This window comes from Pinus tabuliformis, chromosome 7 (genome assembly GCF_031772625.1).
Source record: "Pinus tabuliformis cultivar Carrire ecotype Pingquan chromosome 7, CPIR1, whole genome shotgun sequence".
NCBI lineage: Eukaryota > Viridiplantae > Streptophyta > Pinopsida > Pinales > Pinaceae > Pinus > Pinus tabuliformis.
Window position 1 is genome coordinate 1450199421 of NC_142293.1, and position 13049 is coordinate 1450212469.

Sequence of the window (13049 nt, forward strand, 5' to 3'; positions counted from 1 at the left end):
AAATATTGAAATAATATATAATATTGATAGTATTAATCCTAGAATAATGAATATAATATTTTTAATATTTATTATTTAATTTATATATAACACATGAGTTAGTAGAATGTAATTTTTATTTTTAATTAGAATTATGAGATAATATTAAAACTAGTTAAACTATTTAAATGTATAAATATTAATAATAACTATTATTATATTAAAAAGATACTAATATTAAGAATTAAAGTAATTAATATGGGTAATTAATAAATTAATTAATCAATTAATGATAAAGATCATTATCAAAATTAATAATGTAATGATTAATAATGTAAATGATTAATTTTAGTTAAACTATTTAAATGTATAAATATTAATAATAATTATTATTATATTAAATAGATATTTTAATATTAAGAATTAAAGTAATTAATCTGGGTAATTAATAAATAAATAAATTAATTAATGATAAAGGTCATTATCAAAACTAATAATGTAAATGATTAATGATTAATGGTGTACTCATTATTATTATTATTATTATTATTATATTATTATTATTATTATTAAACCGAGTTATTTTCTCTGATTAGTGGAAGCCAACTTCCACTAATCTCCATACCATTGTCTTTGTTGAGATTATGCGGGTGTTTGATCATTTCAAGAGCTTCTCTTATTTCACCTTCCATGGAACATATTATGAGTAGACATCTGGAGTGGCAATGGGATCGCCCCTTTCGCCAATCGTGGCCAGCTTATACATGGAATATTTTGAAAAGAAGGCCCTGGAATCTTACCCTTTGAAACCAGCATGGTGGAAGCGATTCATCGATGATACTAATATAAAATGGACACATGGTAAAGGAGAGCTTGACAAGTTTTTTATTCACCTAAATTCCATCTCTTCAGAAATAAAATTCACTATGGAGCTTGAAGAAAACATGAACATTCCTTTTTTAGACATCCTCATCATGAGAAAAGAGGATGGCTCCATAGGACACAAAGTCTTCAGGAAGTCAACCCACACAGAAAACTACCTCCACGCTGATTCCCACCATCATCCAGCCCAGAAATTTGGTGTCCTAAACACTCTTGCTATCAGGGCCCTTCGAATTTCTGACGCTGATCATCTAAATGAAGAAAAGAAGCATTTAGTCTCAACCTTTAAGGGTATATGTTACAAAGAAAATGAGATTAAAAGAGCAATTCAGAAAGCCGAGAAAATGATGTTATCTCATGAACCTAAGGCCCGAGATCAACCTGAGGGTGGTAGGGTTTTTCTACCTTACATTCATGGAGTTACAGATAAGATTGCGAAAATCCTAAGAAGGAAAAACATAAGCACGCAATTCTCAGCACCCGGAACTATTAGGCAAGGTATGAGATCTGTCAAAGATAATATTGATAGACATCAACTTAAAGGGGTCTATAAAATTGATTGCTCATGTGGGAAAAGCTACATTGGTGAAACAGGTCGCTCCCTGCGGACCAGACTCAAGGAACATGGAGCTTATATTAAGAATGAAAGGTCTCGTACTTCCACCCTGGCAGAACACTCCTCAAAAACTAAGCACCATGTCTGCTTGGAAAGCGCCTCTATTATCGCTAGGGAAGAGAAACACCATAGGCGAAAGATCAGAGAAGCTCTTGAAATTATCAAACGCTCGCATAATCTCAACAGAGACAATGGTATGGGGATTAGTGGAAGCTCGCTTCCACTAATCAGAGAAATTAACTCGGTTTATTAATATTAGTATAAAAATAATAATAATAATATTGAGTACACCATTAATCATTAATCATTTACATTATTAATTTTGATAATGACCTTTATCATTAATTAATTAATTTACCCAGATTAATTACTTTAATTCTTAATATTAAAATATCTATTTAATATAATAATTATTATTAATATTTATACATTTAAATAGTTTAACTAAAATTAATCATTTATATTATTAATCATTACATTATTAATTTTGATAATGACCTTTATCATTAATTGATTAATTAATTGATTAATTACTTTAATTCTTAATATTAAAATATCTTTTTTTAATATAATAATAGTTATTATTAATATTTATACATTTAAATAGTTTAAATAGTTTTAATATTATCTCATAATTCTAATTAGAAATAAAAATTACATTGTACTAACTCATGTGTTATATATAAATTAAATAATAAATATTAAAAGTATTATATTCATTATTCTAGGATTAATATTATCAATATTATATATTAATTCAATATTCTAGGTTTTCTTTCATCAGTTCTAATTATGAATTTTAGTTTTATTAATACTAATTATTATTATTAATTATTAAATTAATAAATAATAATTATCAATAATATTCTCAATTAACAATAAATTTCTTTACTAAGCTAAATAGTAACCTATTCTTAAAACTTATTAATATAAATTGTACCAACATATATTATAATAAATATTAAGTATTAATTCAATATTCCAAAATTAATATGTTTAAACATTAATTTTGATCATTATAATATCATTAATTCTAATTATTATTATTACTTATTATAATTCTAACTATTATTATTAATTATTAATAATAATAATTAATGATAATAATAATAATAATTACAATTTGGAAGTGGAAAGCCAGATGGAAAATGAGGTGGAGGAGGAAAAAATCATGAAACAGTTAATTCAGGAATGGAAAAAACGTGGATAGCAGATTCATACCAGAGAAACAGAAACAACTGTACAAAGAAGCATTTCAAAAGTACAAGGAAAAAAAAGGGGAAAACATGGATAAATAGATAACCATAGTAAGCGAACAGGAGAATGGTCAGATGGGAATGGACGGCTCTGGCAAAAACAACAGGAAAAGAGGACGGAAAACGTTGAGTGAAGCCATTCAGACTGTGGGAGAAACGCTGATAAACTCAGGTAAAGTGATACCTCTGTCAGAGGTATTCTTCCCCTCCTATCAAAAGTTTTAAATGATTATCATCAGCTGGAATATTAGGGGTCTGAATAGTAAAGGAAAACAGAGGTACATGAAAGAGAAATTGAAAAAGGACAAGCCGAGTATTATGATTCTTCAGGAAACGAAAATTACAGTGCAGCAGTTGGAAGAAATAATCAACAAAAATAAGCTTCAATACGAAGTTATGGGGCAAGATGCTATTGGATATGCGGGAGGAATTGCAATTTTGTGGAACCCAAATGACATAATCCTAGAAGGCTGGACCAGTATGACCAGAATCCTTACAGGCATTTGTAGAATAGTAGGAACGAAAGAAAAGGCAGTCATTTTAGGGGTTTACGGCCCACATTCCCCAGGAGAAAAAGAAAGCTTTATAAAAAACATGAAAGTAATTCGTAGAATTTATCCAGAGGCTGCATGGGTTATTGGAGGCGATTTTAACTTAATCTGATCCCTAGAGGAGAAAAAAGGAGGGATAAGAAAGTCAGATCAATACATGGAAATGTTCAATGATATGATAGATGATTTAAGACTTGTAGACATTCAAACTATCAATGGAATCTGCACCTGGAACAATAGGAGGGGAGGCAAGAATCAGATAGCATCGAGACTTGATCGCTTCCTAGTATCAGAAACTATTATGAACAAGGACGTTTTCGTTGAAGCGAAGATCATGCCATCTCTTGGATCTGACCATTGGCCTATCAGACTAGAGGTGGATATTAAAAGGAATCGTGGAAGGAGACCCTTCATATTTGAAGCATTTTGGTTAAGGGACCCGGGATTCATAAAGAAAATGGAAGAATGGTGGACGCAAAGTACAGTTCAGGGTAAAGGAAAGATGCATACATTCCAACTGAAACTTAAAGAGTTGAAAGGGAGAATCAAGAAATGGAATAAGGAGGAATTCGGTAACATTATGGAAGACAAAAAAAAGTAGAGGGAGAAATGGAATCACTGCAACAAAAGATAATAACAGAAGGTAGGCCAGAGGAGAGCATTCGAGAAGAAGGAATAATTCTTGGAAAACTAGAGGAAAGGCGAAAGCAAGAAGAAATTCTATGGAGGCAGAAGTCAAGAATAAAATGGTTAAGGGAAGGGGAAAGGAACACAAAATTCTTTCATCAGGCAATGATTCAACACAGACAAAGAAACAGGATATTATCCATCAAAGACCAGAATGGCGAAAGAGTAGTGGAGCAAGAAGGAATCAAGCAAGTGTTGGTGGAACATCACAAAGATATCCTAGCAGAACCTCTAGTTGACAGATCGGAAGCAATAAAGGAAATATGCTCGGCCATTCCACGATTAGTTACAGAAGACCAAAATAAGGCTCTGATGAGAGCTGCCAACTTAGAGGAGATAGAAGAAGTAGTAAAATCCATGAAAAAAGGTACAACTCCAGGTCCAGATGGCTTCACGATCGAATTCTACCAAGCGGGATGGCATTTTCTGGGAAGAGAAATCCTAGAATTGGTAGAAGAATCTCCGATGAACCAGAAGGTATGGCCTGCCATTAACTCTACCTTCTATGCTCTGATTCCTAAGAATGATACTTTAGAAGATGCCAACGGTTTTAGAACCATAGCATTGTGTAATGTTATTTACAAGATAATAACAACCTTGATTGCCAAAAGACTGAAACCCTTGCTGGACAAGTTAATATCTACTGAACAAACGGGTTTTGTAGAAGGTAGACAAATCCTAGATGGCCTTGTAGTAACCCAAGAGGTTATCCACTCATTAAAAATGAAAAAACAAAAGGGCATGATGATTAAATTAGATCTATCGAAAGCTTATGACAGACTGAATTGGAAATACTTGGAAGAAGTCCTGGAAAGTTTTGGCTTCAGCAAGAGATGGGTAAAGTGGATTCATAGTCTAATTTCAACTCCGAACTTCTCCATACTTGTTAATGGAACCCCCTCAAAAACTTTTAATGCGTCTAGAGGAATTAGACAGGGAGACCCATTATCTCCGTTTCTTTTCATATTGGCAGCAGAAGGCCTTGGTAGATATATTAAAAAAGAACGGGTAGCGAACAAAATCAAGGGTTTGCAGCTATGGGGTAATGATCTGCCCTTAACCCATCAGCAATTCGTTGACGATATTATGTTATTTGGGGAACCAACTGTAAAAGAAGTGAGATAGCTGAAGAGGATTTTGGACTTATTTGCTAAAGCTTCTGGACTGGAAATTAATAGAGACAAATCCTGTGTTTTTATATTTAATACTATGGAACAGATTAAAACTCATCTTACAAGACTGATGGGTTTTAAGCGAGGAGAGATGCCTGCTAAATCCCAGGGGAATTTATTGGACTTCACATCCAAAAAATTGAAAAATTGGCAAGGAGTATTGGACAAATTGAGAAACAGAGTGGCGAACTGGGCTTTTAGAACTTTAAACATGGCAGGAAGGGTAGTGCTGGCGAAATCAGTCCTCCAAGCTATTCCCATATATCCTCTGTCGATAATGGCGGCCCCTTTAGGAGTCTGTTCAAATATTAGAGAGATCATGAGAAAGTTTATCTGGGGAGGGGCGAATCAACAGAAAAAATGGGCCCTAGTTTCTTGGAAACACCTAATAGAGAGGAAGGAAAAAGGAGGATTGGGTTTACGCGACCCGGAAAAACTCAACAAAGTGTTAGGAGCGAAGCTCTATTGGCGATGGTTAAGAGAGGGTAATGACCTGTGGAAAGCCATTTGGAGACTTAAATACAATATGCCAGACACAATAGTTGACATTTTAAGACAGAGAGAAACCCCTAAGGGTTCAACAATCTGGGATCTAGCTCGACAGAACAGAGATATAGTAGAAAACCATACATTCTGGGAAATTTGAGGCGGAGAGGAAGCCAACTTCTGGGATGAAAAATGGCAACAGAAGGAAAAAATGAACAAAATTCAGACGGTCCAACAGCTTCAGGAAAGAATAGAGGGAAATCGAAAATGTGTCAAAGACTATTGGAAAGATAATGAATTGGATGGAATCTGGAGAAAATGGATAGAACCAATTGAATGGGACTGTGAGCTAAATCAAGAGCAACAAGAAGCTTATATGAAAGAGGTGGATCCCAGGAAAATTAGAGCTCGTACAGGAAGGGACATTCTTAGATCGGGGAACTCCATGAAAGGATCTTTCACCGTCAAAGAGGCATACTACTTAGCGGACACACAGGCTATAAATGAGGAGAATCTCCAATGGAAGATTATTTGGGGAAGCAACTGGTGGCCGAAAGTATCCCTATTCATATGGCTTGCAGCTAAGAACAAGATCCTAACTTGGGATAGAATTCAGAAAAAGGCTTCAGTGGACCCTCAAGATGCTGTCTCTGTAAAAACGAAGAGGAGACCCGAAATCACCTCCTAATTAATTGCTTGTTCACTAAGAAATTATGGATGGATACAAGAAAGATATTCGGCAAATCTGAGATAGCTCCCAGAGACATTAACGCAATAATTTTCCAATGGAATAAGGAGAAATTCCAATGTAAAGTTGTTAGCAGAGCTTGGGATCTTATTGCAGGCTTTGTGCTATGGATGATATGGAAAGAAAGGAACCGTCGAATATTCCAGGAAAAAATAAAAGATTCGGAAACTATATGGAGACGAGAGGTCAGTCTAATGAGGGAAACAATCTTGGTGGAGAAATGGGACGTGGAGGACTAGAAGGCTAATCAAACTGAGGAGATGATCCTGAACAGTTTAAACTTAAAATATGAGATGGTGTATCATAAGCAGGACATCAGGCATAGTGCGCGAATCCAAAATTCAGATAAATTTATTTATCCCAGAGATAACTTCATCAAATTAAACTTTGATGGAGCATCGAAAGGGAATCCTGGCAATGCTGGTTTCGGAGGCATATTTCGCGACAGTCAGAAGCAGGTAAGGTGGATTTACGTTGAATGGGGCGGGGAAATGACGAATAATGAGGCTGAATTTTGGGCGATCCACGAGGGGCTGCGAATCGCAATCCGAAATGGTTATACAGACTTAGAAATAGTTGGTGACTCCCAGATTGCGATTGAAATATTGAAGAAACTTAGCAATGGAAGAGATTGGGAATGAATTACAAGCAGTTGGAGAACTGCCAGAATTGTCCAAGAAATAGCTGGTCTGCTAAAAAGGATAGAATACAAATTAGTTAACCATGTAAGGAGGAATGGGAACCGCGCAGCTGACTTCCTGGCAAACTGGGGTTGTAAAGGACGAGGCAACATTATAGACAGCCAATGGAAAGCGGTGTGTGCCAGCAGAGATTGGGTAGACTTGGCAAAGATTATAAATGAAGATCATGATCAGGCAACGAGCGAGAACGCCAGGATTAATGAGATGGATAGGTGAGCGGGACTGGAGATCTCGGTTAATGAATGCAGGTCAGTGTGGACAGAGGAATGATATGATGGTAATGCACAATGCAGTACACCGGCAGCGTGCGTGGAAGGCATCTCAGGATCACCCCCACCGCGAAAATAATTAATGCACGCGATCGGAGAGGATGGTGGAGCGGCATGTCGGAACTTCAGACGATAAATGATAAACAAGGAATGATGGCCAGGAGAGGCAACATCCCGGATAATAAATGGCGGCAATTCAGCGCCGATATAGTGGCATACTTCGGGGGCAGAAAGGTAATAAGTAACCAGACGGGTAAGGGAAGGCAGCATATTAGTTTCTCCCCAATTCAGCGTACAGAGGTCAGAACAGTAGTGAGGCAGCGAGACAGAAAAGTTTTTAGCCGGCACCAGAACATACCTCGTGGCATAATTGGAGATAGCATGGAAACCAGGATGAAAGCTAGGGTGGCGGAGGAGCTGAATATTGCAGCTGACAAGAGCAGGGACAGGAAAGGCAAGGCTGCTGCGAAAGAGGAGCTCCCGGCCGAAATTTTTGAGATTGCGGACGAGTCTGAGGAGGAAGAACCCTGCCGCGAAGCTAACAGGAAGTATAACGCATAGGGCAGGTCAGCAGGCGGTGGGAACCAGCAGTCGAAAGAGGATCAGCCAGCACCGCAGATGGAGCGCGTAAGAAGATACAGCATGAGAAGAAGTGATAGGGGAGCGGGAAGCAGGGTGGATACGGGCGGCAAGAGAGGTCGGGGGCAGAGCAGGAATGAAGGCGAAAAAGGCGAGAACTCCAAGAAGGAAGCGGGACCAGCCAAAAAAACGAGGAGGTCGATGGAACAGAGAATTCACCAGGCTGAGAGGGCCTATCAGCAGAATACAAATCCAGAGGTTAGAAGAATTATGCAGCATTTGGAGGAGGAGTCTCTACAAGGCCAATCTGATGCAGAAATGGAGGACTGGGAATTCTTACTGCATGACCCAGGAAACACTAGGGGCAGAATGTCTCTGTTTAAGCAATCTCTCCACATTTACTGGGTAATGAAAAGGTTATTGGCAAAAGCATTAGAGCAAGTTGCTACTGAGATGGTGGAAATAGCGCAGGGAGGCCCTGAATTGCGTAGGGAACTGAGGTTCATACACATTGCTTTAGAGAGGCAAGAGAAGAAACTGGATGAATTACAACAGCTATTGAAGGGAGAACATCAGGGAGCAAATGGAGGAGCAAACCAGCAACCTGCAACTGAAGATGTCTGAGAAAAGATATGTATAGGAAAGTTCATAGTCTAGTTAAATATAGTTTTTTGCATGTTCAAGATAAGGGAATATATTTTATGCAGACCAGTAGGATTAGGAGTTCTCAGGACTGTTTAGTCCATCTTGCAAGGATAATTAGACTTTGGGCTTTCTATTTTTGGTCGGCCATTAAAAACTTTAGATGGCTTAATTACTCGGTTTCCCCATGAGGGCGAGTTAATATGTTTTGATACTATGTTCTGTTTTATTTTCTATTCAGTAATAGAAAGAGTTCCACCTCAGCTTACAAAAAAAAAAAATATTACAATTAATATTAATAGAAAATAATAATTATTATTAGTGATGAATCATTTATTATAAATATTAAATATTAATTCAAATTTTCTAGGATTAATACTTTTTAGCATTAACTATGATCAAGATAATATCATTAATTCTAATTATTATTAATTATTATAATACTAATTATTTTTATTATTAATTAGTATATTAATAATAATTAATAATAGGATTAATAATACTAATTGTTTTTATTATTAATTAGTATATTAATAATAATTAATAATTAATATTGCCCACGGGGCTTTATTGACGGTGAATGGGTGCGCTGTTAAGGCACTCCTTGCGATAGGTCATTCAATTCCCCGTGGGTACTTAGTTTAGTCTTAACATAGAAAAAAAAAATAATATAATTAATATTAAAAAAAAAATTAAAATTAATTAATCTGAGACAGTCGAAAAATTTTGACAGCCGACATCCTTCTCTTTTTCTCTCCTCATTACTATTTAATCCCTCAAATAAGCTCTTCTTCTATCCAGCATTCAAGTTGTCCTGATGATGGATCCCGGTTGGGATTTGAAACGTTTGGGAGAAAATTATTCTTACTGTGGATTCTCCGGTAACTAAGTCGGCAATAACAAGTTCCTAATTATATGTATGTTTATTTAGAAAAATAATTATAACAAATTCCTAATTATATATACATTAATTTTGAAAACAATTAAAATTATATGTACATTTATTTAGAAAATAATTATAACAAATTCCTAATTATATATATATATTTATTTGAATATAGAAGAAAAACATGCATCAATTACTTCAAATAATATAATTAGATCAATTACATAATTAGGAAAATAACATGCATCATTGACTTTAAAATTTAATTTAATTACTTCGATTACATCAAATTATATATGAAAATGGATAATCACAATTCCCCAACCTTATTTGACTTCAAAATAATCTACAGTCTCACGAGCAAGCAATGACGTGAGGTGGTGTGGCGAGACATCACGAATATAAGATAAAAGATGTTATTTACATTTATTGCATAAAATTTTGATAATACACATCTACCCAAATTTGAAAAAACAGTTGCAATTAAAAATTCAAGAAGAGGTAAATTTTATTTTTATTTTTATTTTTAAATAATTTATGTTAATTTTCAAAGACAATTGTGTAATAGATTTTTCCTGTACAAATGTCCGTACACACCAATGACACCGTACTACTTGCAATACCCAATGGGGAGCTCAGATCTCTTCTAACCTTCCTTTCTTCTCATTCTCATTTCCTTGTGTTTACATAGGGTAGGGAGCATTTACAGAATGATCTTGAACGAAACACTTGCTGGATCAATTCCGCTCCATTCAGGGGATACAATACACGGTAGGGGGGATGCGGGATTGTGAAGAAAGGGATCGTACTCCATTAATATTTCGGTGTCTTCCACATGTCTACTCACGCAGTCAAACTGTTTTTGTTGCCGGATTTTCATCACCATTGTGCGAGATTACAACAAATGGGTTGTGAATTTTTGGTTTTTACGAAATCGTGTTTCCTGGTTTTCAATTCCTGGTATTTTTATGTTTGAATTTCTTTTTAGCTTTGGCCAAAACATTTGCCATGCACTGATAAAGACATTGGTTTTTTCAATAGTGAATCAAAATGAAAAATATGGATTTACAAATCTGGAATATAAATCATTATTACGCACTTGTTAATTATTTTGATATATATATTTTTAAAGAATACTCTGAGTGATTAGGAAAATGGCGTGGTTTGTTCTTTTCTTCAATAAAGTGAAATGGTCATCCATTATGATAAGGTTGGAAGAATACCTCAACCTTTCTCATAACTTGATAGTGATTGATTCCTGAAAATTGATACTGAATCTTTACCCAAATTGCTGAATCACACCAATCCATTATGAAATATCTTGACATATTCTTTATATTAATAAAACCATGCAAATTAGGTAGCACAACCAGATACTTCTCAACATACATACCGTCAAAGACCGACCTTCCTTACCTTTGGAAAAGCAAAGAGTGGATCACCATCTACTCTCATATCCAGCTCTGATGGATCACCATCTACTCTCCAGTCAAAAGAGTGCAGCAGCTGAACCAGTGCAAGGTTAATCATGGGAACAGCCATGGTGGCCCCTGGGCACCCTCTCCTCCCTGCTGAGAAGGGAAGCATCCTGAAATCTGATTGACCTGTCACTAAATCCATAACATTATCATGCTCACCCAATTCATGCATGAATCTCTCCGGCTTGAAAACCAAAGCATCCACCCCCCACACATTGGGATCCCTTCCAATAGCCCACACATTCACTATTACTATTGTTTTTTTAGGTATATTGTATCCGCATACGCTCGCGGTCTCTACAGATTCATGGGGAACCGCTAGCGGCCCCGGTGGATGTAATCGCAGCGTCTCTTTCACAACACATTGGAGGAACTTCATCCTTCCCACATCGGATCCGTTTACTTTGCCACGTTTTCCGACACAGGATTCTATTTCTTGCTGCAACTTTTTCAGGACATGGGGATGTCTGAGCAGCTCACTCATTGCCCATTCTAACGTGGATGACGACGTCTCCATTCCAGCAATGAGCATGTCCTGTACAAACCAATGGGAAAGCAGTTTATGTTGTCAATTAAAAATCAATGTAATATTGAATTGCTGAACTTAATTTAATTGCATCTAGATTCAGGGGGTTCTTTGAATATTTTGAAATTTGAAGGACATGGCAGAGTGTAGTAAAGAGGGATGTCAACTATGTGACCTTCCAAAAGATTTCCTAAATTTACAATAATAAGATTTCCTAGCTACATACAAACATAATCGATTTAACTGTTTCCCGTCTCGCTTTGGTGTCTCCCTTTATATGATTGTTATCGGCTGTCATCTGCAGCAACACATCGACGAAATCTTTCACATGCTCTGCCTCTGCCTCTGCCTCTGCCGGTCCCTGGCCGTCGCTGGAGGGCGCGGCGGCCTGAACATGAAGATGATCGTCTATAATTTTCTCAGCGAAGGCATCGTATGTTGTGCTTATTTCCACCATACGCCGCTTGATGCCTTGCAAGTCCATCCAGTCCAAATAAGGAATGAAGTCTCCAATGTTGACATCTGCTAGAGTAGCTGACAACTCTAGTAACAGGTGCTTAAATCCTTTGCCATTAGCTCCCAAGTCATCGTCAGAAACTTTCCTCCTGAACAGTATTCTCGAAATTACATTGGAGGAGAGGGTGACGATGGCCTTACTCACATTCACAGCAATTGTGCCGTTCTGGCTCTGCTCCCAAATGGACTGGGTAATCGCAGACACCTCTTCCTCTCGCACATTTTGGAAAGACTCAATTTTCTTAGAGGTAAAGAGTTCCAACACGCAGAGCTTCCTCAGTTGCCTCCAATAATCTCCATAGGGAGACAGTACCATACCTTTGAAATTGTAGGATAAGTACTTCCCAGCTGCAGTTGCCGGTCGGCTGGCAAATATGGAATCCTGAGTTTTCAGAAAGTGTTTGGCTGTCTCGGAAGAAGAAACTACGACGGTGGGGACAGAGCCCAAGCGGAGAAACATGATGGGACCGTATTTGTCAGCGAGGTCTTTCAGAGCATGCTGAACAGGCTTCTTCAATTGGTGGAGATTTCCGATGATTGGCCATGGATGGGGTCCTGGAGGCAATCTTCCTCCGTTCCTTCCACCCTTGTGCTGCAATATCCAGTATAACAAGAAGAAAATGAGAGCCCCGTATCCAGCCGTTGCCCTCCATGTTGCAGGCAGAGGCGGAAGAAGAGTTTGAGGCCACCAATGAAAATCCATAACGAACTTTCCTCTATCAGGTCTGCAGGGCCAAAAGAAAAATGGTTCCCATATTTAACCGACCCGGCATTCCTTGCACTCAACTATCGGCCATAAGTGGGTCCTTTTTTCGGGAATCCCGTTTGAAGGTCGTGCCCGGAAAGCCATGATGCACGATATTTTTCACAAATAAAACGACAATCTATGCGTCAGAGCAACTGCTCTATTTTATCTTTCATTTCTTTCTTTTCTATTCAAATCCCCCTTATACTTTAATGCATACGACCCTCTTATCCCGGGTTGATACCTCTATAATTTATTATTTGCTCTCAATCTTATTGCTATATTTGCCCATAGGCCGGCTATATTGCAGTTATCTATGATGAATATTAG

The 13049-nt window shown here is 36.9% G+C and overlaps 1 pseudogene; it reads right to left on the minus strand.

Annotated features, from left to right (window-relative positions):
- Positions 1 to 10849: 10849 nt before the first annotated feature.
- On the minus strand, positions 10850 to 12677 carry LOC149253163 (cytochrome P450 750A1 pseudogene; annotated as a pseudogene).
- Between the last annotated feature and the right edge of the window lie 372 nt (positions 12678 to 13049).